General features: G+C 39.9%; 1 protein-coding gene across 2 annotated transcripts in view; it reads left to right on the top strand.

Annotated features, from left to right (window-relative positions):
* The first annotated feature begins 7,005 nt into the window (after positions 1–7,005).
* The window catches only part of LOC115408633 (rho-related GTP-binding protein RhoA-D), a 644,285-nt gene continuing 633,865 nt past the window's right edge, over positions 7,006–17,425 (top strand). For both annotated transcript variants that reach the window (XM_030119483.1, XM_030119482.1), the window contains exon 1: positions 7,006–7,107. The gene's annotated coding sequence lies outside the window, so the exon portion shown is untranslated. The remainder of the gene's footprint in view (positions 7,108–17,425) is intronic.

Genomic DNA, 17,425 nt, shown 5'->3' with positions numbered 1-17,425 from the left:
CGTGAACACGGCCCGCTAAACAAGCGTCTGCCGGGCCTGGATTCACTTCCATGCAGGTTTAAATTGCCTGATCGTGGTGAAAAGCCTCCCATCCATACAGATGTGCGTCTATAGAGAGGCATCGCTGTGCAAGGCACGGCCCTCGAAAGCAATTCAGCGTGTTTTGTGCACGCTGCCAGTGGGACCACACTGCTCCCATTCATCCGCCTGGACCCTGCCTCACACTTCCTCCCCCACCTGCTCACCCCGTGGCTCTGGCACCTCTCCTCCAACCTGCTCACCCCCTGATCACAACACCCGCCAATGATTCATGATAATCCATGCTGATCACTGGCTGTGATGTAGCACTGTTTTATAGGAGAGGCACCGAGGGGGATTCTCTCTCACTCTTCCTCTGCTCCCACAAGCATCTTTTACTCGACTGACTCCGGCTTGCTGAGGAAAAGACACCAGAGGGAGCCGGGATGAAAGACACTTTGGAGAGGAGGGAACCAGTGGGCCCACATTCATTGCTACTAATAGCACTATTTTGAAGAAAGATCAGTTCCAGGCAGGAGTGGGAGGAGGCAGACGAGGTCGGCGGCTCTAAATGTCATCTTGTGGAGAAATATGAGACTTTTTATTTGAATTTGGCCTAGTTTGAAAAATCACAAACTTATCCTCTCGAGGGGGGAATGAGCATGATCAGTGGGCAAGCTTTAGTTTGCGGGATGTCATATATCCATATCTATCTATCTATCTATCTATCTATCTATCTATCTATCTATCTATCTATCTGTCTGTCTGTCTGTCTGTCTGTCTGTCTGTCTGTCTGTCTGTCTGTCTGTCTGTCTGTCTGTCTGTCTGTCTGTCTGTCTGTCTGTCTGTCTGTCTGTCTGTCTGTCTCATTTCAACGGAAGAAAAGTTCAGAGTGGGATTGTTTGACTGGTATTCATGGTATTATAGTTTGGAAACTCCATCTGTGTGATTTGAGCGGCCTCTCGTGGTGAAACCTTGACATTGACTTTTAGAGATGGACTTTTTCAGCATAAAATATATAATATACATGAATTTAACTGACATAAAATCGTAGATGTCACGGATGTCATTTTTGAAAACATTTATAACTGGTGCATATGAAATCGGGTAAGACAAATAAAAATTTTAAAAACGGCTGCATGTGTGAAAGAAATGACTTTATTCAATAGAAAATAATTAATTGTTGGACTTCCAGGCATCACATCCATGACTCAATACATTCATGAAGTAATATCTCAATAAACTCGTCATATAAAACACATTATTGTTCAACACTGGTCTTCTTCTGTCATTTTGTGTCACTTTCTAGCTCATTTTACTGTGATATTTAATATTTTATTATATATTAGCATATATATTACATATTCCTGTTTGTTATATTTATTTTTTTTCAAATATGAATTTTAAAAAAATGCTCTGATTACTGATTAGATCATGATGATAGTGATGCCTTAATGCTTTAGTTTAAACAGAAAAAAGAAACTCGTTGACTTGAGATCCTCGTGTCGTCTCTTTATTTTTACCCAAAATCCAATATTGTGACAAAATATCTCTTCTCCTATTATGGGACACAGTTTTTTTTCACCTTTTCCACATTTCCTTGTGCATCTTTTATAATTGTTTAATGTAAAGTCATTTGGTCTCATTGAAAAGTATTTTGTGAGCTTGGTGGAGTCCTGGTCTGCTGTCCTGCTCTTCCTGTCCAGTCTGTAGGTTGGTCTTTGGAGCTTAAGGGTCTCATACTCATTGAAACCACTGCACTGTGTGAAGAGAACGCAAAATGGATAAAATCGGTTCTGCTATTTCAAATATTGAACTATAATACCGGATATCCGCTGGGCCTTTTTAATCCTTTCAGTCACTCTCAAATAAACAGATTAACTGGTGGATCTACCTGAGTTGGATTCTTCTCTACAATACATACAACAGAAATCAGATTCTGCCCTTTCTGGGATCTGGGTCATGTCAGATGGCTGTTCAGTGTCAGGTTCATCTTCCTCCTCCTCATCTGCAACTTTCACAGTTGCACTAAGTGTGAAACGCCACCGAGTGTCACTGTGTGCTCACATTTCAGCAGCTCTCCAGCCATCAGGGTGAGATGAGGACATCTTGTCCTCCTCTTCTTCCCTTGAGTCAGCCTCCTCGGGGATGTGGAGGGTGACTCAGTACCTCACTGTAGCCTCCAGCTTCAACACTTGTTTTCCTGTGTTCGCTGATCCATACTCGCCACCGTGGGAAAAAGATGAGAAATGCCAAGTTTGGGTTTCAAGCAGGTTTTATTGACATTTTTCGTCTGTGTCCTGAGGGCAAAGCTACTTTATGACCGCAGTCCTGGATTCCCTCAGGTCTGATCAATCAATCAAAGGTTCAGGTCATCAGTTGTGCAACTTCTGATTCAGTCTTCTCAAAGTGAAAGTATTTTGTTTTTAATAACAACAACACAAGAGACAACAGAGGATGACTTTTTATTGATATTGTTTATCTTTGTGCAAATATTAAACTATACTTTATTTTAAATGTAGAATCTATGTAACTACAGTGTTTCTATTGACTTTGCAGAGAAAACGTAAAGGTTGGTCTAATTAGACATTTTTGGTTTGAATCTATGCAGCTATAGGTGCTTTACTACTTTTTACTTTAATTTCAGGTCAAGGTTTATTTTATACAGCAATGTTCAAACTAAGAACAATTCACAGTGCTTTACTTTTAATTTCAGGTGAATCAAACTTCATGCTCATCAGCATATAAACTCTCCACTTTAAATCCATATTATAAAGCAGTGTTGTGCAAGGTACGTGCAAAGTGTGATACACTATAGATTACTAATTACTGCTATCCCTACCTTACAATGTTACTGTCTCAGAATTGTAATACTTGCAACAAAATAACAGTGGAGATAAAAATATAAGAAATAACATCTTTAAAATGAAATGCAGATGAGGATTTTTCCAGTAGAGGATGATGCAGTGTAGTATAATAACTGTAGGCTGTTAATTCCAATAATATTATTGATATGATTGGCAAAGTAAGTCTCATTATTGTCACATCAGTATTAGCAGCATATGTAAGACTGGCTTGAACTGTATAATTTAAGGTTTCGGTGCACTATCATGTCTTTTTTGACAAATTAGCTGAAGTCTACTGCACTGTGTTGACATCAAAAGGTTCGTTAACTTCACATCAAACCTGGTGGCAACAGACCAGAAGCACAAAAATCAAAGAAAAAGTGACAAAGTCAACAAACCGGTGGGAACTGAAACAGAACAGAGAAATACCCTCAAAAGAAAAGAAAGAACATTATTTGCAATATGTTTATTGCATGTGTAACTAATATCGTGATGATTTGACAGACCCACAGATTACTTCTTGTGGGTTTGTCAGCCAATCGCTTGACCGCAGTGCACGTTAGCATTTATTATCCAAGTGGGCTTTTCGCCGCAGCAAAGCTGACACAGCTTTATAGTAATTGTTCCTGCTCTGAAACAGTTCCTAAAGCGGACTCAGCTAACCCTCGCTGGGGTTTTCATGAGACCTTTGTACACTCAAGGCTGAAACTGCACAAACTGATGCCTCTGCACCTTCTTGGATGCCTTGCCTGAGGACCAGAAACCAATAAAAGCAGCTGTTTGGGTCCGGAGCACTTCAGTAAGGTATTTTTAGTGCAGAAAACTAGTGTGTGGAACAAGTGTGTAAGTGAAGTGCTGACTGAAGGTTTCTCATACTAAAAGGCATAATACTGAAATTCACAGCTGGCCACTGTTTGGAGGTGGATGAATACGGTTTTGTAGATAGTATCATTACCGATAATGGTGACCCGGATGGAAATAAGTTGCTGGATTGTAGAAAACCAGCAGGAGCCTGCAGGACTCAGAACATAAAAAAATGTAAACAGTAAGGACCCAAACTCCAAACTGGCCCATTAGAGGTCCCACACTGGCCTGCTGAATGACCTTGAATCAAATCAAATAAAAAAACATTAAAAAAAAAAAAAAAACAATTTCAATATCTGTCCACTGTCTGAAAAAACTGAAACCTTGAAATGAACATCATTTTGTAGTTTGATGCTGAAGTGAAAACCAGCTGCCTCTTTGCTTACAAAATGAAAACTGCATCACTTATGAACAGTGAGGGTGAATTTGTAAAAGCGTGTATGCTCTAAAAGCTGCAGAGATCTTGTGCTCTGAGAAGTGACAGAGCTTTGCCAGCAGTACCTTGGAGGAAAACACAAAAGTGGATTTCAAATGGCACTTCTATTAAAACAGAGAATTTCAGGGTATTTGCTACAACTTTTGGAAGAACAGATTTATAACTACAGTTATTTAAATGTTATGTATTACTTGGAAATTCATGATCTTTTAAGGATTTCTCATTAAATTCTCATTTAACCGTAAATGGCCAGTTTACCCATACCTGATCATTTTCAGTCACCTGTGTGATTAAAATCTTTTGCATCTCAGAAGTGCTTCTGAATATTGTGAAGTTATTTTTTCTCAGCTGACATTGTGTGAATTCCTCAGAGATAATCCCTATCATTGAACATTCCCATAATTATATTCCCATATTAATGAATTCATCCACAAATATTTGTGTTTCAGGAAAATGAAACTGGTAAAAGTTTCTAAACTTAAGCACAGTTGAGAATAAAAGAGCTTTCTTGATTTTTTTTTATAGGAAGCATGGAGAAGGAGAAGGATGTGAGGCAGCCCAAACAATATTGCAATATGCAAGTTAGGAATATATATATATATCTACATATATATGGTCCCTTCCAGATACACCACAGGTTTACCATCAGTACCTCTGTGTCTCTCAGAATTGCAAAATTGCAAAAATTTTATGTAAAAATGTAATTTCTGGTATTACCATAGAAAGGAGGACTGACTTATTGTCAAGGAGCCAGGACACTGAGAAGTCACTCATGCTATATTCAGGATGTCGGTGAAGCTTGTGGCTGCTGCCTATAAACAAAAAAAGTCTTTGTTGATGCAGAAATCTGCCCCTAGATGTTTTTCTTAGAGTAAAACTTCCTGATTTGTCCTGAAGAAGTCTGTGTCCTCATATGAAAGCGAGTGCTTATAATGAGCTACAGTCTCACTCTGGGTCACGAAATGTTTTTCTTTCCCCGGAGATGTTGCTCCTGTTGTTTTTGTGTAGTGTTCTCTGGAGTGATTGAACTTACGACCTCAGTGAGAGAATGGCATGTTGTAAAGCTCAAATCCCTGTTGTGTGATTTCCTGTTGCACTGTGGGAGAAAAGCACTTGGGTCAAAGTCCAAGTACTTTCAAAGCAACAGATAAAAACTTTCAGCTGCATAGTAATAATGAAAAGGAAGCTTAGGAGAAAGATTCAGACGAGTAATGAAAAGGCAAAAATAAAACCCAGAAAAACAGAATGAAATAAATGATGTCATTATCTTTTAACCGTAAAGGGGCGGGGCCTCTCGCAGTTAAATTATTTCAGCCAATAGGAAGCGAGCATCTGCAACTCAAACGCCAACACACGTGATGCGTTCAAGAGAAGCTTCGACTTTTCTCTTCAGGAATAACTTTCTAGTAATAATAATGATGATAATATGTTTGTTTTCTGTTTGTAGCTATAACTCATGAGATGTATTTGCTTGGAGAAGCTGTTCCCAAATGTCTGGAACGTTGTCTGAAGCAGCAGGACAGAGCTGTCAGTCTGCTGCGGTCCAGGAAACAATCAAAAATAGTTTCTCTTTTGGAGCAGAACAGGCAGCCGTCCTCCACAGCAAGGTCTTTTATAGTGACAAAAGAGTTTACAGTGATGTGGTTTTTGAAGTTCTCTCCATACAGGTTTAACATTTTCTGGCAGACCTAAATAAGACCTCCTAGAAGTGTCTGCACAGTTACTGCATTTTCCTTGTTTTGAACCCTTTAGCAGAAGCCTTACAATGTATTCAGTGGGTTATCTGAGTGCATCCTTTAAAATTAGGAACAAAGACAATTCCAGGAAAAGGTTCAACATAATCTATAATTCTGTGTACAGCACAGTTACAGTTCAGTTAAAGCCAGTTCCTCTTGAAGGAGGAGAAGTAAACGAAGAAGAAGGTACACAGTTAAAAGTAACACTGCATTTTACAGTTTGAGAATAAAACAAAACAATGGGATGTTGGGGCTTGAGCATGGCTTTGAAACCCTCCTCAGAACATTTCTGTCTGATGTCTATAGGGAGCCTGTTTCAAAGGATCGGTGCTTAAAATGACAACACCCACCTGTCAATTTTCTGACCTTTGGTAGTTTTGAAAGACCAGTCAGTCAAAGGAGGAAGGGGAACATTTAATAGATCGGCCATATAACATGGTGCAATTCAATATGATCGTTTGAGAACAGTAAACTGGAAAAAGATAGTTGTTTGAATTTCTGACTGGTGACTATTCTAGACAAGTTAAACACTACAGAGTTAAAAAAAAACAAACATATTACTTAATCTTTTTTTTTTAACGTAAGTTAACATTTCCTTAATTTAGATGGGAAACAATTAGTCAGCATGTAGTAAAAATGACAAAAATAAAATATTTTGAACTTCAGGTGATCACATTTTACTGACACAACATGCTCAAACATAAAATATAGTCCATTTTATTCCATGTGTATTCTTCTAGATCTGGGGTATCAAAGATATTTTAGTTCAGGGTCCACATACATTCCAGTTTCATTGTGAGTGGGGTGAACTGCTGAATAAAATATTGCCGAAACAACCTTTTTAATAAAACTGTCGTTGTTGTTGTTGTTGTTGTTGTGGTACTGAGTGTATTCTGCTTGGCGGTTTGGCTGGCCAGATCAGAGACTGTTGTGGGCTAATTTTGGCCAGCGGGCCTTATGTTTTACAGTGGAGCACAATCAGTTGAACATCGCGATACAGTGATGACCATAAAGTTTATCAATTAATCCTTCTTCTTGTAAAGCAGACAGTGGGAGTTTCCCGGATGTCCCTGAACGCAGCACAGGGGGAGGGTCCTGAGCGTCGGCTCCTCCGCTTCGCTTCACTTCAGCGGCTTTACGGAAAGGGCGACGACCGGAGGCAAACACGGAGGACTTCGGCAACTAAAAGCACACTCTTTCTAGAGAGGTACGGCTTTAAATTGTCTTTCCAGATTTCTTTAATCGGACGGAGTCGCGGGTGTGTTCGCGGTGCCGGAGTTTGAAGGAGGAGTGTTTGAACCGGAGGCTCCGTGCGAACTCGGACGTTAATGCCGAGCTAGCAGCAGCGGCGGCGGCGGCGGCGGCGGTTCGGAGAGATGAAACCTGTTACTTTAGTCGAAGTTTCTTAACCTGTCTTTTCGGTCTTAGTTCATAGAGATATTCGAGAAGAGATGGTGTAGGACTTGTTAACTCACCTTCTTCTTCATGTTGACTTTATCTATTAAAAGATGTGGCTTTGACAGCATTCCTGCCACACTAACCAAACATTGTAAAATACGGCTTGATTTTATTATAGACTTAATCTGTGGTTAAATATTCTTCGTTTCAACTTTATCTTCTCTCCCATTTTCTATGTACGTTTTTAGATCCACTTTGGTACCTATCGTATGTTTTTTTCCTCTTGGAAGGAAATCTTGGAAAGCGAAAAATATGTGTATAATATACAACAAACCTCTCTACGTTATTGACCGAGTGTGTTATAAGGAATGATATTTGGCGACAGGAAGAAGTTAGCCTTCCTCTGTAGAACTAAATAACATAAAACATTAGTCTGTCCCGAGGAAATTCCTTTCTCCGAGTCACCACACCCTTGTTGTGCTGCTCGGCTCCTGTAGAGCAGAAACCTCCCATCTCACACAGACTTGTTCCCTCAGCCTGGAAAACAGAAAAGTACACGGACGGTGTTTGACTGATCTGAGGGGGGGACACTGCCCAGCTCGAGCTGGACTGCCACCTGTGTGTGTGTGTGTGTGTGTGTGTGTGTGTGTGTGTGTGTGTGTGTGTGTGTGTGTGTGTGTGTGTGTGCGCGTGTGCGTGTTTGTGTGTGTATCAGGATGTTGTATTGTAGATATTTTTAAAGGACACAGTACGTCACACATCCTGCTGTTTTTGTCTTTTCTTTCGCCGGACTGAGAGGAAATGTGTTTATTAAAGTATGATGTGATTTTGTGGCAGGAGGAGTGGATACATTGATGGATGGATGGGAAAAAATTGGATGTAGAGGTATTCCTGTGAGCCACACATAATGGAAACTGTTAATTAACACTACAAGAACAGGAGGGCTGTCAGAAAGTTATGCGTCCTTGGACATCACAAGTTTGGATGTGTCTGCCGCTGATCTGGCAACGCTATTGGGATTGGGAATGTCAGGGATCGCAGTGTTGTAGGAATGTGGTTTGCACATAGCAGGAATGGGGGGGTCACAAACACAAAAGGTTATCTCAATGGTCACATCTCAAAAAGGTTGAGAATCACTGCTCTTGGCCACTGATTCTCAGCTTCTTCTCTTTGATGGTCGATTCACCATAACAACCTTCAATGGCATACCAATGCAGGAGCCTTCAAAGCAAAATGAATAGGTGTGCTTCTTGTCTGATCACTGCTGCTCATCAAATTGGGAACTGCTGCTTTTCTTTGGAACCCCTCAGATTGTCTCCAATGGGGGTGTTTGCAATGACCCCGAGCAACGTTGTCGTGTACACAGACTCCCAAAACGCAACAAAAGTTTTCTATTTTCACTTGAAAACGGTGTCACGTTTGTGTTTCAGAGGCGTTCAAATTGATTATAAGCTATATTTGTGACTTTATGATTCTGGAATATTGTCACTGATTAAGATGCAATGCTGAAGTGAAATACAATGTGATGTAGTGCAGAATACTGAAGTAGTGTAGAATAATCCCACCACTGATTTTTTTTTTTCTTTTTTAAAATCTTTTTCAATTCAGCTGTTGGTGCAAAAGCGCTCCATTTAGTAGTAATCAGAAGAATTCACTCTGAGGTGAATCACGCTACGTCCTGTATAACTATCGCTGAAATCTGTTCATTATTAGTCCTTTTTACTTGAAGAGGCCTCTACTGCGGTTGTCCTCACCTACGGGGCTAACAGTGATGTAATTCTGAGCTGCTCAGTGGGAAGTGGACTTTATTAAGGTTGTGAAAGTAGTTAGTAGAAATTAGAGGTATTATTTGCACACGTAAGTGCTGCTATTATGCAAGAAAAAAAGACCCAAGTAAAAACAAAACAAAAATGAGGCTATAGTGATGTTTAAACATTGACAGTAAATTAATTGAAGTGGGACATGTAGTCCCAACACAATATCCTGGTAGTTTTGTTATAAGAATATGACCAAATTTTAAGAGTTTTCTTTCAATAACAGCTTTTACATACCCTTAACATTTCATTATTTTTAATTAGTTCTACAGTTTTCTTTCAAACATTGTGGGGGGAAAGGCAGAAGCTTTTAAATCAACCATTTTTAGGATTAATCTGGGACATTTTATAAACTCCAAAGTTTTCCAAAATGCCTTTACAACGCCTTAAAGTAATCCGATTTCTTAATCTGGAGAAATTTGATTTCAGTCACAAACAAGTGCAACAGAAGTAGTGTCATTCCTATATCAAACATTAGGTTCAGTGTATTTTGTGAGAAATCAAATCATTAGTTCATCAGCGCCAGCTGAGGGTGCTGTGTTTTGTTGATTTGATTCAGTTCGGGTTTTACCACATTATGCCTACAAACCACTTATGCAATTACCCGAACGGAGTTTTCTTTAGAAGAGGATTAGAATTGTGTAAATATAACTGCAAACAGTGCTTATGTAGTGGATATGTTTCTTACAGAATGCCTTTATGGGGAAAGACTGTTTAATCGCAGCAGAACATGCAGAAAGAACATAAAGAATTGTTAATAATACCAAGGAGATTGACGAAACCCACATAATGTTTCAAAGTAGGAATAGTGGTTTAGCTATTCTTGATTAAGATGATTTTCTTTAACAAATATTTGCTCCATAAAATGTCCATTCCACAAACTTACTGTCTGGATATATATAGCTAACTCGCTTATTGTTTGGCCCGTAAGCCAGCGGTAACTTCTGTAGTGTTGTAATAATAAGACAACATAACAATACAGATGTTTCTAGTAGTATTTTATGAGGGAACAGATGTATAAACAGTCATGCATTCTATAGAGAGTTTTTTTTTTTTTTTTATGTTGCATGAATTGAAATATTTTGTTTTGATTTTTATTTATTTTGCTAATCTCATAATTTCTGAAAGCATTGTAAGGTCTTTTCAGGTACATAGAGTGTAGAGGATAGTGTTTTAGTGTCATTGACTCTGTGGATTTTGCATATTCTTCCTATGAGAGTGCAGCTTCTCATCAGGAGGCAAGTTGCACTGAGCCAATAAGACAGTGTGGTTTGTTGATGGAGTCGACATAACAATGCATATCTCCATTCTGGCGTACTTTAATACTCGTCTTCTTGCGGCATTCAGGTCAGACAGACCATTGAACAGCTCAGTAGGTCAGTATGAAAGACCAAAATAGATCAAAAGCAGCATGAACGCCTTTCTAGCCAGAGGCCAATGCACCCTGGAGCTGCACCTCGTTTTGTTCCTCACAGGAACAAAACGAGTTGCCAGCAACTGACCTTCTGTGAGCTGTTTAGTTGGAAGTGTTGCATGGACATAAGAAGAGTGGTCGTGTTTCCATCCACCCGGGTCATAGTCATACTCTGAGAAATCCAGCTGTGTTCATTGTTGATCTGTTGGAGCTTATCGAGGTGTTCTCACACAATGCTTCAGTATCCTTCCTCAGATTAATGCTGGCAGCTTTCCATCTGGAGTGATTTCTAAGGAGGTGGATGTCCTACTGATAACTGATGTCTGAAGGTTTTTGTTTTCCCACCCTTATTTATTTATTTATTATTTCTGTGTAATTCTATATTGGAGTATTTTTTGGTCTACGCTGCGAACAGTTTCAGTTCAGCCGCTCTTCTCTTGATGACTGAAAATCTTCTACATGGGAAACTGTGTCTGTCAGCTGTAAGTTTTATCATACACATCCTGTGGGTAAAACATATCTTTGAGAGTTTCCTGTTTGGATCTTGGAGCTTGCTGAATAAGAAAGCCTTAAAAGGATTTTCAGAACTTTTTGACTGGGTGTCGACCCCAACAGACAGTTACTGGTTTTGATTCCTAAAAAAGGTTTGAATTTTCTTTCTCATTGCCATGAGTGTGTAAAATGATGTAGATGCATAGTTAGATGATGGTAATGTTTTTCAGTCCCACTGAACAATTCATTTCATTTTTGAAAGCACAAGTACTGTGTGGAATAAGGCCTAAAATGAAACACAAATGTTGCATGTGTTTGTTTGCATGTTTATTTTTGTCACAGAAGTCATATAGAGATTATAGACAAGAAGGTGATCCTTAAACTGACATAGTAGCAATCTCATGTTGACTCAGTATTTTCAGTAACGGGGGCAAAGCAGATCAGTCAACATGTAGTTTGGTCATAATTTTGAACATTATGTATGCTCCTCTGGTTTCAGATTTACTTCGGCGTTAACATTACTTTAGCTGTCAGTAACTGTTTTGGTTTTTTCTTCTCAGCAAACAGAAAATCATTATCATGTTCATCACAGTTCAGCCTATGTTTTTATGCAGCTGCTGTAAATAAACCTGACAACTATATGACTAGAGCGGGTGAGCTGCTTAAACCTTCCACATAAAAGAGAGTGCGTTGGAGGTGGTGACTCCACTGAGGCATCCTACATGTGTAGCAGCTTCCATTTGTACTGTGTGTGTGAATCAGAACGGAGGGATGCAGCACCCTAAGGATACGCAACATTAGCTCCCTGATGGTGACATCACACTGCAACACAAGGAGGGAGAGAGAGAGGGAGAGGAAGAGAGAGAGCACAAGGGAAGGGAAAGGATGAGATGAGGACAGATTGAGAGCAAGAGCCAGGCGGAGGGTGGCTACATGAGAAACGGCAAAAGGAGCAGGATGCAATGAAAAGAGCTGCTCCAGCAGGTCGGTCTGAGGGGCTGTGTGTCGGTGCATATGCACTCTTCATAATCGTGTTGCAGCTTCACTCTGCTACAGACCGGAAAAACAGAAATACTTTTCTGAACTAAGTCCCTGTTTGCTCCGTTCCCACGTCGAACCATGACTAATTCATCCATTTATTTATTTCACACTCATAGAATATTAATCAAAGCCCTACTTATTACCCTTTAAAATTTCGAAGTTTCTCTACAGCTGTTGCCGGTTCTGGACCTCTCATGTTCTAGTTTTGTTCGCTGCACCTCTTTTTCTCCGTCGGTCTGACTTTCCTGCTTTTGCTGCAACTTGGAGGCTCGGGGTGGATGAAAGGACATTTCTGTGTGATATTTCTCTCTTTCGTCCTCTTCTAAGCTGAGCTGGGCGCTCTGTGATAAATTGGGCCGGGGGAGTCTCAATGGTTCTGTCCTATTTTAGGCTCCAGCTCGGTTCTCTGACTTCAGCCGCTTCCCTGGCCTGGTTCCTGGGCAGCATCGTTTGAACGGAGCTTCAGCTTCCGTCATTGAACCCCATGCAGAACTTTCTTGTTTTGTTAGAAGAACATTAAAATTTGAAGCTCCTTTCTGATTCTGTTTTATAGTTTGTAATTATTATGTTCAATCTGTACAATCTGCAGCTCTAAAGCAGTCCATGTTTCAGCTGAATTGCGAAAAAGTAATCTTCTGTCTCCAACCAGAAAGCAGGAGATCAACTGTTCTGTGAGTTGAAGGCTAAAAATAACTTTTTTTATGGTTTTTAATTCTGTAGCTGTATTTTCAGTGAACTCCTGTTGAATTATTCAAAATTAGAACACAGTTTTCAGACCCTAAGAACTACAACTAGATTAATCACATTGTCATGATACAAAACACGTTTAGTTTGCTATTAAATACAACTGCATTGAATAGTTTTGGATTAATTAATCAAATGTCTTGAGATGAAGCAAAAAATTTTGAGCGACTTCATGTTTCGATATGTGTTTATTTATTATCATAACTCTTTGAACCAGAGAAAGTCAGACAGGTGGCGGAGGAATGGTGGGAAAATGTTGTCGAATGTAGGTGAGAGATTCCTGGTGGCTTATGTCCTCCCGCAGTTTTAACAGTCTGACCTGTGGTTTATCATAACAGTCAAGTCTCCTAAATCCTATAACGGCTACCTTTCAACTCATAGGCTCAGCATATTTTTAGTTTGTTTCAAAAAGTTCTTTCTATATGATTTACTTTTGATTACTACAGGAGCAAACACAGCTAAGAGAGGTGGAAATGTAGCACAGTGTGTACGAAATGTGATGGTACGAAACACATTTCATAATCCATAGAAAGCAACTTTGATTGAAGCTAATTGTTCTTTGAAGTCTTTACCACACCCTGAGGTCCGGTACATCAGCAGAACATGTGAAAACCCCCTAAGTTTCAGCTTCGACTTGACTGCAATGGGTTTCAGGTTGCATGGCTTCATCTGTAAGGGCCTGGTACCTGCTCTGAGTCCGTCATGGCAGATTGAAGGGAATATACCATTGGATCATTATTTAGCACAGCCCTACCTCACCCTATCACACTTGCTGTAAGAATACTGGCTCATTGCCGTTTTATCTTAAAGATGATCCCCAGCAGCTGACGTTGCTGTCCTTAGCAGAGCTACTCCTGACATGGCTGATTTATAACTCTGCCTGGAGGTCGATGTCACAGCTCTGGTATCAGTACCAGCACATAGTTAAGTTTGACTGCTCACCTCCTAGTTATTTCGATTTGTGTATTTTTTCCTTCTTCAGACATAATATGAATGTAAGTTAAGATGGATTAGCTTATGAGATTAAATTGCAACCACTTTCTGTCCCGTGGAACCGGAAAGGTCTCGAAGTACAAATTGGTGTGAAGATCATGTGTCACTTGACCCACATGGTTGAAGTGTGGTTAATTCTTGAAGGGAAGAAGGAAGTTTTTCTTTTTCTTTCTTTCTTTCTTTCTTTCCCCCAACCCTACTGTATATTTCCTGGCTCACAGAGGCCAGTCTGGCTAATGTGTTACTGTAGGTGTGGCTCAACCTGGGGGGAGAGGGGAAAGAGGCGTCTGTTCTGCTCGAGCTGGGAGGGAGGGAGAACTTTGTCCTCTGCCACTCCACACAAACATTATGCAAGATAGGAGCATCATTCATCCCAAGACACGTGCAAAGCTGCAGTCTGGTGCACTCGTATCGCCTATCAGTGTGTGCACGTGCTTTCAAACTTCACCTGGTTAATGTTCTTGAATATACTTTTTAGTTGCAAATACGCTGTTTCACTCTGATGGCACAGTTGGTACAGTGGTGCTTCTGTCAGGGATTTCAATACCACACACAGCCATCTGCATTTCAATTATTTATGAGTGTATTACAGTGTTGTTTTATTTCCCTAAATTTATGTTTCCCCTGTGTTGATAGAGCACTACTTACCACAGCATAAAATCCGGGGCACACTTAATTATTGATTGTTGAATAAATCACAATATATAGAGTGTTGTAATACAAAAGGAAATGCTCTTCAGAATATTATCTTCAGCATTCATCGCTTCCTCTGACAATCTGCTATACCATGTTCACTCCTTCTGAAGTCCAGTTTCAAGTGAAGATTCAGCAAAACACAAAACATATTGAAATATTTTAGAATCGTGAGGTTTTGAAAAGTGAAGTATGTAAAGATTAAGTGATGTACTTTCTGTGCCATTTTCAGGCTCTGCTGTGCATTTCTGCCTTCAGTCCATTTCTTTTGATGATCTGCTTTTCCTATCGCCACCCAGAGCTCCAGTCTCTGCTATGTTTACTGTTCAGTGTGACATTCTTCCAAACACTGGACAGGCTGTCTCATGTCCAAATTCTAGTAGCCATGCATACAGTGCAACACAATGGAATAAGCACTTGGTTTTGAAATTAAACAATATTTTTATCGAGTACGTCTGTTGTAGTGAAATATGTTGGAGTTTTTTCTGGAGAGACGTTTTCTCGCCACACAGCATAAAGTAATGGTCCGATTGGTCAACCTGTCTTGTGTAATGTTTTCCTGAAGATCCAGTTTAGATGTTATCTTGTCTGGTTAAAATACCACAGATTTATATGGGACATTAGTAGAGCTCACATGAAACTAATCAAGCTGTGTGCTATGCTTATTGCGGCAAGTGGTGGTGACATGACTTTACTTTCAGTCTACAGTATTTTCAATTAATGAACCATTTTGTTTTCACTTGCAATTTTTTTTCAAATTCCTTATTTTTTTTTTACAAAAATAAAAATAGCAATTTGCTTTAGTTTTAAAGTTTGCTTCAAATTCTAAGGAAGGTCCCAAGTTTCTCATAGAAATACACATTTAGCAGACAGACCTTCAGGAAACCGTAGAAATAGATAACGATCATCTCTCCACGTGTTCCCGCTGTATGTGAGCGAACTGTAACACATCAGTGTGAGAACAAACAAAAACCTCAAATAGAGTTCGGAGCTGTCTGGAGTGAGGATCGAGATCTCGAGGGACTGGTTGTGTCGGTCTGCTCCTTTTGCAAACAAAGATTATTTGAACTGACCCCCAGGGGAGAAACTCAGAGGAGGGGAAGTAAAGGGGAAATGACCAAACTGACGGCCGAGAGGGAGAACTACTGGACTTTCCCAGTTGCTGTCATTTGTCTGAGCAGGAAGTTCCTTAAGGGAAGTAACCAAAGGGAAGTGATAGGAAAATCCGTGAAAGACATTGCGCCCGTGCAGATTTCAACTTCACTGATTTTATTCTCTTTTAGGCTTTTTGCATGTCAGGCCTTTTTATTAGGTAATTACAAAGCTTTAATTTTTTATCAATTAATATAAAGCTCTTTTCTGAGATTTTGATAAGATGAACTGATTAATCCAGGTGTGTCTGACCTCAGTAAATGGCCAGGCACACCTGGATTAATCAGTTCATCCTGTCATGAAACACAGGAAATAAAGGTGCTGTCTGAACTTCAGGAAGTAATGGAGCTGTGCATACAGCCCATTAAAACTGTCTTTATTCTAATTTTCAGTAATAAAGAAGCAGCAAGCAGAAGTAGAACCAGTTTGTACCTGAAAATTGAATTAGAAGAAAATGCAACAACTATAAGTAAATGAAAGTTTATAGACTACAGCGGTCATTGGCTGTTTCGTGTTGAATGCGTTGTTATGCTGGAACAGAGTATGACATCGATGTTATACCAGTGCTGAATAAATTGTTCTTCGCATAACTTCATTCATTAATTTCTTTAACCCATCAGGAGCCATGTACACGCCATATAGCATTGAATTGCGTTGTCTCACTTGTCACTGCTCCAAAAAGCCACATTAGAAATGTATTTTTCAGAATCCCATTCTTTCAGAGCCTTTATTGGCAACAGAAAACACCAGTGATCTGTTCTGTAATTCGGGGTAGAAGTCCTTGTAGTCGCTCCTCTGTCCTTGCCTGGGCGTACTGTGCGCGCTCTCACACACACACACACACACACACACACACACAAATGCATTATAATGCAAAGTAAAGGGGTCATTATACCCATTAACCACCATGTGCTGCCACAGGCACAGCAGGGAACCCTCTGTGAGAGCCATTATCATCAATAAGCTGCCTTATTTCAGCCCTGCACAAAATCTGCTCGACTATCCCCGTTTTCAGAGGCTTTGTGGAGCCGCCACTGTCGTGCATGTGTGTTTGCGGGTATCTCCCCTCTGGCAGTGACAGTATGATGTATGGAGTAACAGCAGCCTGCTATCACAGTGAACAGGTGGCTCCCTCTCGAGACAAACTGACAACATGCCGGCCTGATTTAATGTGCGAGAGGAAGAGCAAACTGAACAATTGTCTTTTTATTCTGCAGCTGGAAATGGTGGCTGTTGTTGCAGTGATTTGAAGGGGAATGACTGAAGCCTGGACAAGATCAGCATGTAAACAAACAGCCATGGAGATTTTTTTTTTTAACTCTTGATTGTACACAGGAACCTCTTTACTTAAAGCAGAGTGCTGCTTGTTGCCTAACTAGCCGAAACAATTGAAGTGACCCTGAATTGATTTGTTTAGTTTCGAGGAATATCTCCTTCAACCAACAGTGACTGATTTTCAGGATTTGGGGACTTCTTACAATAGAATATGAACACAAGCCCATAAATTCCATAAATTCCATTTATACACATTATATTTACACTGGAATAAACAGGATGTGTTTATAGTCTCTATGTTAACATGTTTGTAAGATCAGTTTGTCCCATCCACTTTGTGAAGCTCAAAATCAAAACATGTTTCTTTTCAAATCAAGTACATGTTTAGTTTTCTATGCTTTAATGACCATCAGCACTGACAGACACTCGCCTTTTCCCTGAACTCTTCTTGTATAAACACAGAACACTGCTACTGCTTTCAGAAAGAAAAACAGGCAGCTATGCCGGAA

This window comes from Salarias fasciatus, chromosome 20 (genome assembly GCF_902148845.1).
Source record: "Salarias fasciatus chromosome 20, fSalaFa1.1, whole genome shotgun sequence".
Classification (NCBI taxonomy): domain Eukaryota; kingdom Metazoa; phylum Chordata; class Actinopteri; order Blenniiformes; family Blenniidae; genus Salarias; species Salarias fasciatus.
This window is presented reverse-complemented; position numbering and strand designations above follow the sequence as displayed.